Source organism: Passer domesticus, chromosome 5 (assembly GCF_036417665.1).
Source record: "Passer domesticus isolate bPasDom1 chromosome 5, bPasDom1.hap1, whole genome shotgun sequence".
Lineage (NCBI taxonomy): Eukaryota > Metazoa > Chordata > Aves > Passeriformes > Passeridae > Passer > Passer domesticus.
In genome coordinates this window covers 26,449,496-26,460,138 of record NC_087478.1, presented here as the reverse complement: position 1 = coordinate 26,460,138, position 10,643 = coordinate 26,449,496, and the positions used below count along the sequence as shown (strand labels likewise).

Genomic DNA, 10,643 nt, shown 5'->3' with positions numbered 1-10,643 from the left:
TTCCTTCCTTCCTTCCTTCCTTCCTTCCTTCCTTCCTTCCTTCCTTCCTTCCTTCCTTCCTTCCTTCCTTCCTTCCTTCCTTCCTTCCTTCCTTCCTTCCTTCCTTCCTTCCTTCCTTCCTTCCTTCCTTCCTTCCTTCCTTCCTTCCTTCCTTCCTTCCTTCCTTCCTTCCTTCCTTCCTTCCTTCCTTCCTTCCTTCCTTCCTTCCTTCCTTCCTTCCTTCCTTCCTTCCTTCCTTCCTTCCTTCCTTCCTTCCTTCCTTCCTTCCTTCCCTTTCTGATATACTTGGAGACAAATGGAAAACAAACAAAGAAACAGCAAGTCATTTCTGAACAGAATAGAAAGGTCGGAAAGCTGAGAAGCTCTGACCGAGGAAAAATTTGAAGCAATACAAAGTGTAGGTAGGATTGTTTAGATTAAGTTGGAAGTCTAGGAAGGAAGGATATAAAGAAAGAAAAGGCAATTTAATGACAGGTTGCAGGCTAGGAAAGGACAGAAATGAGGCCATGGGAAATCAGAAGACATTGCAAATTAAATTAAGTCTAGGGAACACAGAATCTGTAGGAGGAAATCTGTCTCATATACTGGGATGACTTCACCTGTGGTCACAGCACTGGATTTAAAGATGAGTCACCAGGGATGAATACTTTCTTATTTAAAGAGGATAAAATGTTAATACTGATGTCAAACAGACAAACAAAATGATCTTTATGGATCCCTTCCAGGTCAGAATATTCTGTAATTCTGTGAAATCAAGTTTAAAAAATCAGCTGCAAACTCTTCATACATAATAAATTAAAGGATATGTTGCTGTTGTGTCTTTGGAGAATTGAGCAAAGGAAAACAAGATGTAAATATGATTTTGCGGGCTTTCTTTTCTCATTTTTGTCTGTGTGGGTTATTATTGTCTTAGAATGCTGCTCTACTATTTTTCCTCTTTTTTTGGCTTCTTTTGTAGCAATGGGAAAATAAATTGGACTGTTTTCCAAATAAAAAAGCCAGATAGCTTTGAAAATTCATTCTCCTTCTTTTTTTTTACTTTACTACAATGAAGATAACAAAGTTGAACCCAAACAAAAATCTAAGCCCAAACACACAGCAAAATACCTGACGAGAAGCAAACTCCACAGGTAAAAATGAGGATTTGTTCTGATTCTTGCATGATCTACATTTATTGACCCATGATATTTTATTCTTAGATATGTTTTTATATACTATTGTCTAAGTGCTTTATGGAACAGATGAAAAGTACAAGGTTTCTGCCCTGAGAACCTGTGGCTCTGATTCAGATGTGAAGCAGCAAGGGAGTAAGGGAGAAGAAAGGGAATGTGAGAAGAGCAAACCAACAGAGAAGGCAGATTGTTTGGCTGCACTGCACCTCTAAGGTCAGCTAGCTTAAATTACATGCAAGAAGAAAGAGTTCACCTGTGTCCTAGACTCAAAACTAAACCAGTCAGGGTTAAACTATTTTGTTCCTTTCTATAACGTTCTACAAATGGGCTAGAGTGTATAAGCCTTCCAAAAAGCACTAACTTGGCTAGTAGGTGTTAAAACCAATGTGCCAATATTTTACCAACCAATTAAATAATTAATTGGGAAAAATTTCTTCTCTCAGTTATATAACTAGTGATCTCTTGATATGGAGGAACCACTATCCCTAGTCCACCCAGCAAATTAACCTTCCTTTTTTGCAATGGATGCTCGAGGCCCCTGGCTTTTTGCACCATGCTTGGAAGTTTTTCATGCTATTTCCAATCCATAGAGGACACGAGCTTCCAAGTACTAAGATTCTGCCTGCACCCTGATGCCAACAGACCTCTACTATAATGACAGGCTTGCTTTCCTAGAGTGACAAAGAGGCGTTCCCAGTGGCGGACGGATTGTAGGCCGTGCTAAGTCCTAAATTTAGTCTCCAACATTAAGAGAATTGAAACTATGCCACCCCTGATTTTGAGATAAGAAAGAGGGGAACAGTCTTAAAAAGTCTAGAATGTGAGTTTAAAGGTAAGTATTTCCTTGGGTATTTAATAAAGAATGTTGTTAATTCTTGGTCACTATAGAGAACACAAGCTTTTCCATATGAACAGGTAAAAGGAATTAAGAACTTCTTGTGTTCTCTCATTTTAGCTGAGAAATTATAATGGAATGGTACTGGAAAAGTGCAGGAAAAAAGAGATATGAGTGTTTTGGAAAGATATTAAAAAAAAAAATTCTGCTAAAGTGAGATTGCCAATGCCGCATCCAGAGAAGCTTTATATTAATTATCTGTGTTCACAAAGTAAGAATGATTACATCAATAAAGGGTGATTCATAGTTAAGTGGTGCTTTTCAACCATACGACATCTATTGAGAACAAACACTGTGCTCCAGATGGAAGCTAACTAATGCACTAACAACATAATTACAATGATTGCAGCTGTGACAAAGGGTATGAGTGACTTTCAACCACAGCATAGAACAGCTTACAAGAAATGCATTTTTGTTAGTTAAGTATGTTGCACTTTTGGTTATGAGAACAACCAGAATGGAACTGGACCTGTTGGCTTGTTATACTAGACCCTACAGAAATTTATAAGAAAGGGAAGCAATTATTAAGAATGCAAGAAAATAAATAATCTAAACCCAAGATAGCATTCTGCTATTATTTTTATCATATAGCTGTGCATACATGAGTGTTCATGTGCATACATATGCTGAAAAGAAGCTCCTGTTGTCAAATGCTCATCTTTGAGAAAATAGACTCAGGGATGGGATTCTTTCCACTGGACTTCTGACTCTTGGCTCCCTGTATAACTATCTGAAATGAGCAGACTCTTTCACAGTGTGATTCATTTTGCCGTATTTTAAACTTAAATTTTTGAGTGGGATTATTTTTGAAGTAGCTGATCTGCTCCTCTGAGTAAAGGGAACTAGGATGATGTATTCACATATGCACATACGCATATTGTAAAAGTCTTTATGAGACCAGATGTATTACACCTTTGAATGAATACAGAAAGACCAATGAAACAGTGCTGACATTAACAAGACCATGCATTTAAGTTAAAATTAATCATAATATCCCAACATATGTTATCCTTTGTGTATAGCAAAGCAAAAATGAGCTTTGAAAAAGGCAAGACTGGTGATTATTTAAAGACTACTCATTCCAGAAACAAGGCAGCACTTGGAAAGAAGTTGAAAATAGTGAGGATTGAAAGGCTTAACAACACTGAATATTGCAGGTATGTTATGAATGGAACTCTGCTTAAAAGGGGACAGTCTGTGAAGGGGTTCCAAAGGAGACAAAAATGTGGTGCTGTGTGGGTTTCCAGAAATTTTGCTGTGAGTAAATACAAGAGAAAGTTTATCCTAAAGCCCTGCACCCAGAAGTGCAACCACAGAGACCTTTGCAGTTTGACATGACCCATCCATATGTTCTACCTCTTCCAAATCCATCAGAGACACGAGTCTGCACTGCTGTCTCTGGAATTGCTGTTTCTGAGGAGATAGCTCACTCACAATCTGATAATTTTCGTACTACTACATATACTGAGGCATCAGGCTGAATGATAAAAAGTATTGCATTTAAACCCCCTTCCTTCTTTCCAACCAGCAGCTAACCCCCACCCAGCCCTCCACCCAGTTAAAGAGAGGTGGGAATATCCTCTCCCCATAGGCATCACCTTCCTGTTGATCCCCTCTTAATTGCTTTTACGCCTTCTAAGTTCAAGCTATATCTTTTTCCTTTCTTTCTCTGTCCTTAATTCTCACATCTGAGCTCAGTGAAACAGAGCACTGATAGCTTATCTAGCAGTAGAGGCAAAAATTAATTTTGATATTTAAAACACTTTCTGTCTTATTACAGTTGGAAGCCTTTTTCAATCTGCAAATTACATATTGTAACAAGTATTAACTATACATATGTTCTATTAAATTAATGATCTTAATTGTGGCCTTAGCTTTTGGCAGGGACTACTCATCACAACCCATTATTACTGGCTGACACAGGCTTGAGAAGTGTTCTGTCAAAACTCTTTTATCCCATTCTGTTACTTTCAGAGGTAACTATCAGTGAAATAAGTAGCTAGAAAAGTCCAAACAGAATTTTAGGTACTGTTTGGAGAAGAACAGAATAAATTGGAAAGCACCATTACCAGGCTGCATACATGCAGGATGTCACTGCTTCTTATGCATTATTTTCAGTTCTGTTCATCGAATCTCAAAGGGATAGAGGATAAATAGAAGAAATATAGACAGGGCATAAAAACTTTGGAAAACATGGAAAAACTTTGGAAAACATGGAAAAGCCTTCTTGCAAAAAGTGATTAGATAAAGAGTTTTGATATTGGGGAAAATTCATCCAAATATCAATTAATTGTAGATTTATATAGAAGATGAAGATATAATTCATTCAGTAATTACCACAGTGAAAGAAAAAGAGGATACTGACTGAAATTATTGGGCAATATATTTAAAACAAACTGACAATATATCTAGTGAAAGATTAAACTTAGGTTAATTTTCCTGAAGTGTTGTGCTGTCCAAAGTATGAGCATACCTAAAAATGTTAAGGAAAATTCGAGAGCAGACTTGCCAGGCTTTTTGGGTACCATGGTCCCAATGGTGTCCAGCACAAGAATTCCCTGCACATTTGCTCTCCAGCAAATTGCAGGATTTTCATTGGAAAGGAGGGGGTGGAATCACTTTTTGTGTATGGTAGTCTACCAGCCTCCAGTCCAGCAGGCCTTCAGCAGAAGTTTCAGGTGAGACATCTGGATTAACCTTGACCTGAAAATATTCTGCCTTGAATACCCAAGTTCACCTGGCTCAGACAAGTTGATTTAAGTTTGTAGGTGATTCCATTTTAACCACTTTATTTTTTTATAGTAAGTATATGTTATACCACCTTGAATTAAAAATTAGTTTAAGAATGTCCACTGAGTGATTTCACCAGTTTATAGAATCTTTAAAACTCATTTTATTAAGTAGACAAGATCTGTGAAAATGTGACCTCATTGATGTCATCATTCCATTTTTACAAGATCACCTTTTTGTCAAGTGCATTAATGGGCTAGAAAGGACATGATTAGACAAAACAGGACAGGCAGATTTCATTGGAGCATTGTAAGAATAAAAAAAGTCTTCCTTTTCCAGTCTAATGTCTGTTGATGGGAAAGTTGGTGGTTAAAAGCAGAGTGAAGCATTACAAAAAGCTTTTCGAGAAAGTTTTTGTGTTCCTTAGGAACTTAATTTTTGCTATAATTTAAATTTATTATCCAGAACTAAAAGAAAACTTTACACTTCATTAGCAAACCAAATATGACTGTGCCACTAATGCTTTGAGATAATACTGATGATGAATGATTTTCTATGCTGTACTTTAATGGTACCTAGCTGCTTCAGATTTTAGAGTAGGAGATACACATGGCTACACTGAATTTGATAGATAGTTTACTTACCTCTGGAGTTGCCAAGTTGACACTTCACTGCTTATAGAGTTTTCATGCTTGCACCTGAATTTATAAGAAAAATCTTGGGCAAAAGCTTGTAAATGTGATTTCTCCATAATCTGTGCATGAATTAGATCAGGTGTCTGTGCATCAGAAGAGAATTTAAACATCAGTACCAATGGCAGTCATAATCTGCCAAAGTCCAGAGATTTAACAGAAAACTAAACATGAAAATTATGTCAGCCATTGGGTATGCATCTGTTGTTAATTTGGTGCTTTGGCTCTCAGAGCAGTCAAACCTGACCTCAAAGCTCAGATCATCTACAGGATGAAATGCTCCTCTTGTTAAATTTAGTGCCAAAATTGTTCTTGTCAGGAATGCCAGCTTTTCAGAATAGTTTTCCATAGAAAGATGAATTATTCTGAGGTTATAGTAGTCTTCCTACTGCATAATTTTGTTACATATAGAGATCATATATTTAAAATCTATTTCAGCCATATTTTGTATATTTCTTTCTACTTATTTTGACTTCTGCTTTATCTATTTGTTTAAACACTTACCTGTTGGGAAATAAATCACACTCCCCTGTGATACTGGTAAATGCAGGAACGGTTTCCATTTTTTACCTTGATGAATCTTAGTGCTTCTCCTTATCCTATTTTTCCATAGCTAAAACCAACTTTTGTAACAACAATATGTTTAGGGACTTTATATTTCTTGCTGATTTTGCTGGTAATTTTAATACAGCCTGACTTGTGTTTCATAAAACTGACAGCATTTAAGTGGTACTGTAGAAAAACACTGTTACTGAGGTAGAGTATGTTTTTTGGGTTTTTTTTGTAATGTCTAATAGGGTTTTTTTCAGTATTTATTCCCTCCCCTCAGAATATCTTCTGATTCTTGTCCTTATGGAGTGAAACTTGGTATAGTGTGTCTCAAATAAAACATATCTCAGATGTTTTATCTGAATTTTTGTTTGAAATAGCATAGTTTTAAGAAACAGTAGAATTTATGCTGGGTCCTCCTTATGCAGGATGTATTAGGGTGTATTTGGACCTATGAACTATGTCAAAAATTTTTGCTGTCAAATGCCAATGACTATGAGCAATAACAGCTTATTTTAAGGGAGGTATCAATTTTTCAATATTAGTGCTTGCTGCAACACAAAAGATATCTTTTTTCCTATGTACCTTCGGAGGTTCAAAATTTTCCTTCAGGCAAATCCTTGCTGACTTTTGGATCCCTATCTGAAGGTTATCCAATTAATTTTGAATTAAATTATTTTAAAAAAATAGTAATTTTTTTTAAAGTTCAATGTTTAAAATTATACAAAATGTAGGGAAAAGTGAGTAGTTTCATATTCAGAAACTGCAGGAGAAGTTTCATCTAAAGCAAGGTGCTAGGAAATTAAAAATATGAACTGTTTCCCTCTTATTTAAGAATGGCTTTGTGATTTTGGAAGTATGTTCATTTTTTATTGTTAAAACTGAAAGGATGCTCCAGCTGTCCTCAAAACACTTGCCCAATAGCAAGTGTCCCGATAATATGTTTTTTGCTGCACTTTTATTATAAAAAATAACTACAGTGTCTCTGATAAAATTAACTTCATTGGAACAGCTGGTAAATTCTAGTTTTTAAAAAGAAGACTCCTGTTGAGCACTCCAGTTGCAAAGAGGATATAAATTACAATTAAAAAAAATCATGTAACATAATAGACAAGACATAAATGGTCAGTGGTGGTATACCAGAGGGCTAGATAACAATTTTCTCAATACTTAATCAATGCTAGCAACTATCTGTTTGCATCTGTTTTCATTTAGGAAATATCTTAAGGATACACTTGAGGTTAAGCTAAAGTTAACATGCTAGCTTACTGAGATGTCCTTGATTACATAATCTTTTTAGTGTAAGATGGGATGCACAGGTCAATATTTTACTTTATTTAATATATTTGAAGTCCAGATTCTGATGAGAAATATAATTTTTAGAATATATCCTTCTGGCTCCTGTCAATATCCCATTGTTGGACAGCTGCTGACACTTCAGATGAAGGTAAAAATTACCCTGAAAACACACTTAGGAAGTAGCATAAGACTTTGACCATTTCAGGACATGAGCCAAGAGACCTGGGGCTGTTTTGAACATGCTGTTAATGTACAGCTGCCAATACTATCAGCTTTCTGAGGTGATGCAGGGAATCTGGCTCTTCCTGTGGGCCAAGAAAGAAACAGAAACATCTATGTACACATACATCCCATAGGGAGCACTGTGACAAGCCAAATGAATCCCAGACACAGAGATGGAAAAAATACTGAAGGGTACAAGCACACAGAGCCTACTCTGTCTGCTGTCTGTCTGTCTCTCTCTCTCTCCCCCCCCCACCTCAGTAAAGCTGTTCCAATGTTTAATTGCCTCACATCTCTCAAATTGTTTTTCTGCTGCAAAATTGAAATAGTCTAAATTTTAGGCTGTATTCTTCAGAGCTGCCTACAGCTTTGTTAGCAAGGCAGAAAAAATTCCCCTACCTGTAAGGCTTTCAGTATACAAGTACATTGATAGTCTCATGTTAGACCCATTGAAGTCTTTAATCCTCACATTTAAAAGGTTGGTTTCCTGCTTGAGCCATTTTTATGTCTTTGTTTTGAGCTCTTGTTTGTATTTTTATGTTATTCTTAGTTCATTGTGAGACCAGCTGCTTCCTTCTTTGTGTACTGCATCAGGTCACATTTTACTTTTCTGCAGTCTTGGGTGTGTGCTGGCGTTTCAGGATCACCTTATTCTGGACAAAAAATCCTGGCCAGGGTGCTGTTAAGAGGGTATTTTCTCCCTCTCTATCTCATATATGAGCGTGTGTTGGTTTTACATGGCCTGGTTTGTGCTAGCAGGGGGGCCACAGAGGGGGCTTCCCTGAGAAGCTGCTGGAATCTTCCACCATGTCCAGTAGAGTCAATCCCTGATGGCTCTGAAGATGGACATGCTTCTGACCGAGACTGGACCAATTAGAGATTGTGGAAATGCTTCTTGATAGCGTATTTAAGAAAGAAATCAAAACAAAGACACACAGGTTTTTTTTTTTTTGTTAGTCAGAGAAGAGGAAGACGTGAGAAAATGTGAGGGAAAGAACATGGAGACACCAAGGTCAGTGGAGAAGGAGGGACAGGAGGTGCTCCAGGTGCCAGAACTCAGATTCCTCTGCAGGCCCTGGTGAGTCCACAGTGAAGCAGCTGCACCCCTGCAGCCTGTGGGGATCCATGGGGGATGTAGAGAGCCACCCACAGCCTTGGGGATCCAGGGGGGACACAGAGATCCACCCACAGCCTGTGGGGGAGGTGCCCATGCCAGAGCAGGATGCCTGGAGAAGGCTTTGATCCAGTGGGAGACCCGATGGAGAAAGGCCTCTGCTTCCAGGCTGGAGCAGCCTGTCCTTGGAGGTCTGCACTCTGGGGAAGAGTGACCCACGCTGCAGCAGTTGTGGGAGGACTGTGGGAGGGACTCATGTGTCAGCAGTTTTGGAAGGACTGATGCTCATGAAATTGGAGCCCTGTTGGAGAAATTCACAGGGAATTGTCTCCCGTGGCAGGGACCCTATGGTGTAGCAGAAGAGCTCCTCTCCCTGAGCAGGGGAGGAAAACCTTGGGTGTCAAACTGACCAAAAGCACCACTCCCTGTCTCCCTGCACTGTTGGTGCAAAGGAGGGAGGAGCTGGGGGTTAGGGGGAAGGTGTTTTTAAGGTGTTTTACTTCTCATTATCCTCCAATTTTTGTTAGTAATAAACTCACTTAATATATTTCAGTCGAGCATGTTTTGACCTTGGAGTGCTTTCTTCCAGTCCTTATCTCAACTCATGAACCTCATGAACCCTTCATTCTATTTTCTCCCCTCTGTCTAGTTGCAGAGGGGAGTGAGATTTTTGTGGATGCCTGGCATTTGGCCAATGTCAAATCACAGCAGAGAGTTTCCAGAAAGGAACCTGAGCAAGTGCTTATGCTTTCCTGGAGAAAAAATTTAAGGTATAGCAGAGGAGATAGCTTTCTGATAAGTGGAACAGAAGGTTTCAGCTCAGTCAGTGCTAGTGAGTGGAAGGAAGGAACAGTGACAGGCAATCAGGTCTATGGGTGCAAGGACAGAAGTGGGAGGTGAGCATCCCAGAAATCCAGAACCTGAGGACTCCTTTGCCAGATCAACACCAAAATCTGTGAAAAAACCCTAGAAATCTGTGATTCCAACTTCTAGTCAGATGAACTGGATATTTATCTCCTGCACAGTCCTGGATATGCTCCTTTTTTTTTCTTTCTTTTTTTTTTTTTTTTTCCAATCTGAAAGGCCTTCCTAGTTGCTTTTTGATTATACACTCCAATGTCATATTGAAGTGATGTGCCATCACACATCAGCAGCCTCTGACTTACAAACGTCTAGTCTTGATGTCAACTGTATTAAAACTTTCAGTGGGTTATAAGCATTTAATTAGGGAATACAGTATTTGGAACCGTTTGTCTTCCTGATTATTTAATGCTCCAATGAATTTAGTGTCATTTGCAAAGTTTATCAACAATGATTTTATGTCATCCCTTAGCTTCCATATCTGCTGTATTTTATAGTACAATGCAATTATGAAGCAATATTCTGTTGTGAACTATATGAAGACATTTGTTTTGATTACTTAAAATAAAATGCCCAAATTGTCATGGGAGCTTTTACAAATAATGTAAAAGAAAGGATAAATAATGTAATAAAATTATGAAACCTGAAGTTTGCTCCAAACTATGGACAATCTCTTCTGCATTGCTGTAAAAGACAAGATATTATAAAATTTTCTTTTGGCTTCTCAAGAAACAAGAATGTATAGCTCTGAGTGTTACTCTGCCCTTCAGATAAGTCAGAATGGGGTACTTTAGGTCAGCTGAGAGCAAATCCAAGACTGCTTTGCCACAAGGACTCAGTAAAGCAGGTAACGTTTAGTCTGAGTGCTTCTGCCACTCAGTATGTGGCTCACTCTAACTTTTCTGAGAAAAGCTCAAGGCCTGTGAGCACCACAAACTGGTACTGCACCACACCCTAATGATTATTCTTGAAGAAAAGCTATTTCCATGCAAAAAAACCCCAAAACCTGCAGACAATTCAGGACTGCTGGAGTATTTACAGAGTAGCCTGTGTGTGTCTGTGTGCTTCACAGACCTGGATGGTGTTTGGGGTGCTTTTATCATCATAAC

General features: G+C 38.2%; 1 long non-coding RNA gene across 1 annotated transcript; it reads right to left on the bottom strand.

Moving 5' to 3' along the window:
• Positions 1-272: 272 nt before the first annotated feature.
• Positions 273-8,711, bottom strand: LOC135301295 (uncharacterized). Its single transcript, XR_010363036.1, has 3 exons — positions 7,959-8,711; positions 5,442-5,495; positions 273-284 (listed from the first exon to the last, which is right to left on the bottom strand). It is a non-coding gene; the product is annotated as an uncharacterized LOC135301295 (long non-coding RNA).
• Positions 8,712-10,643: the final 1,932 nt, after the last annotated feature.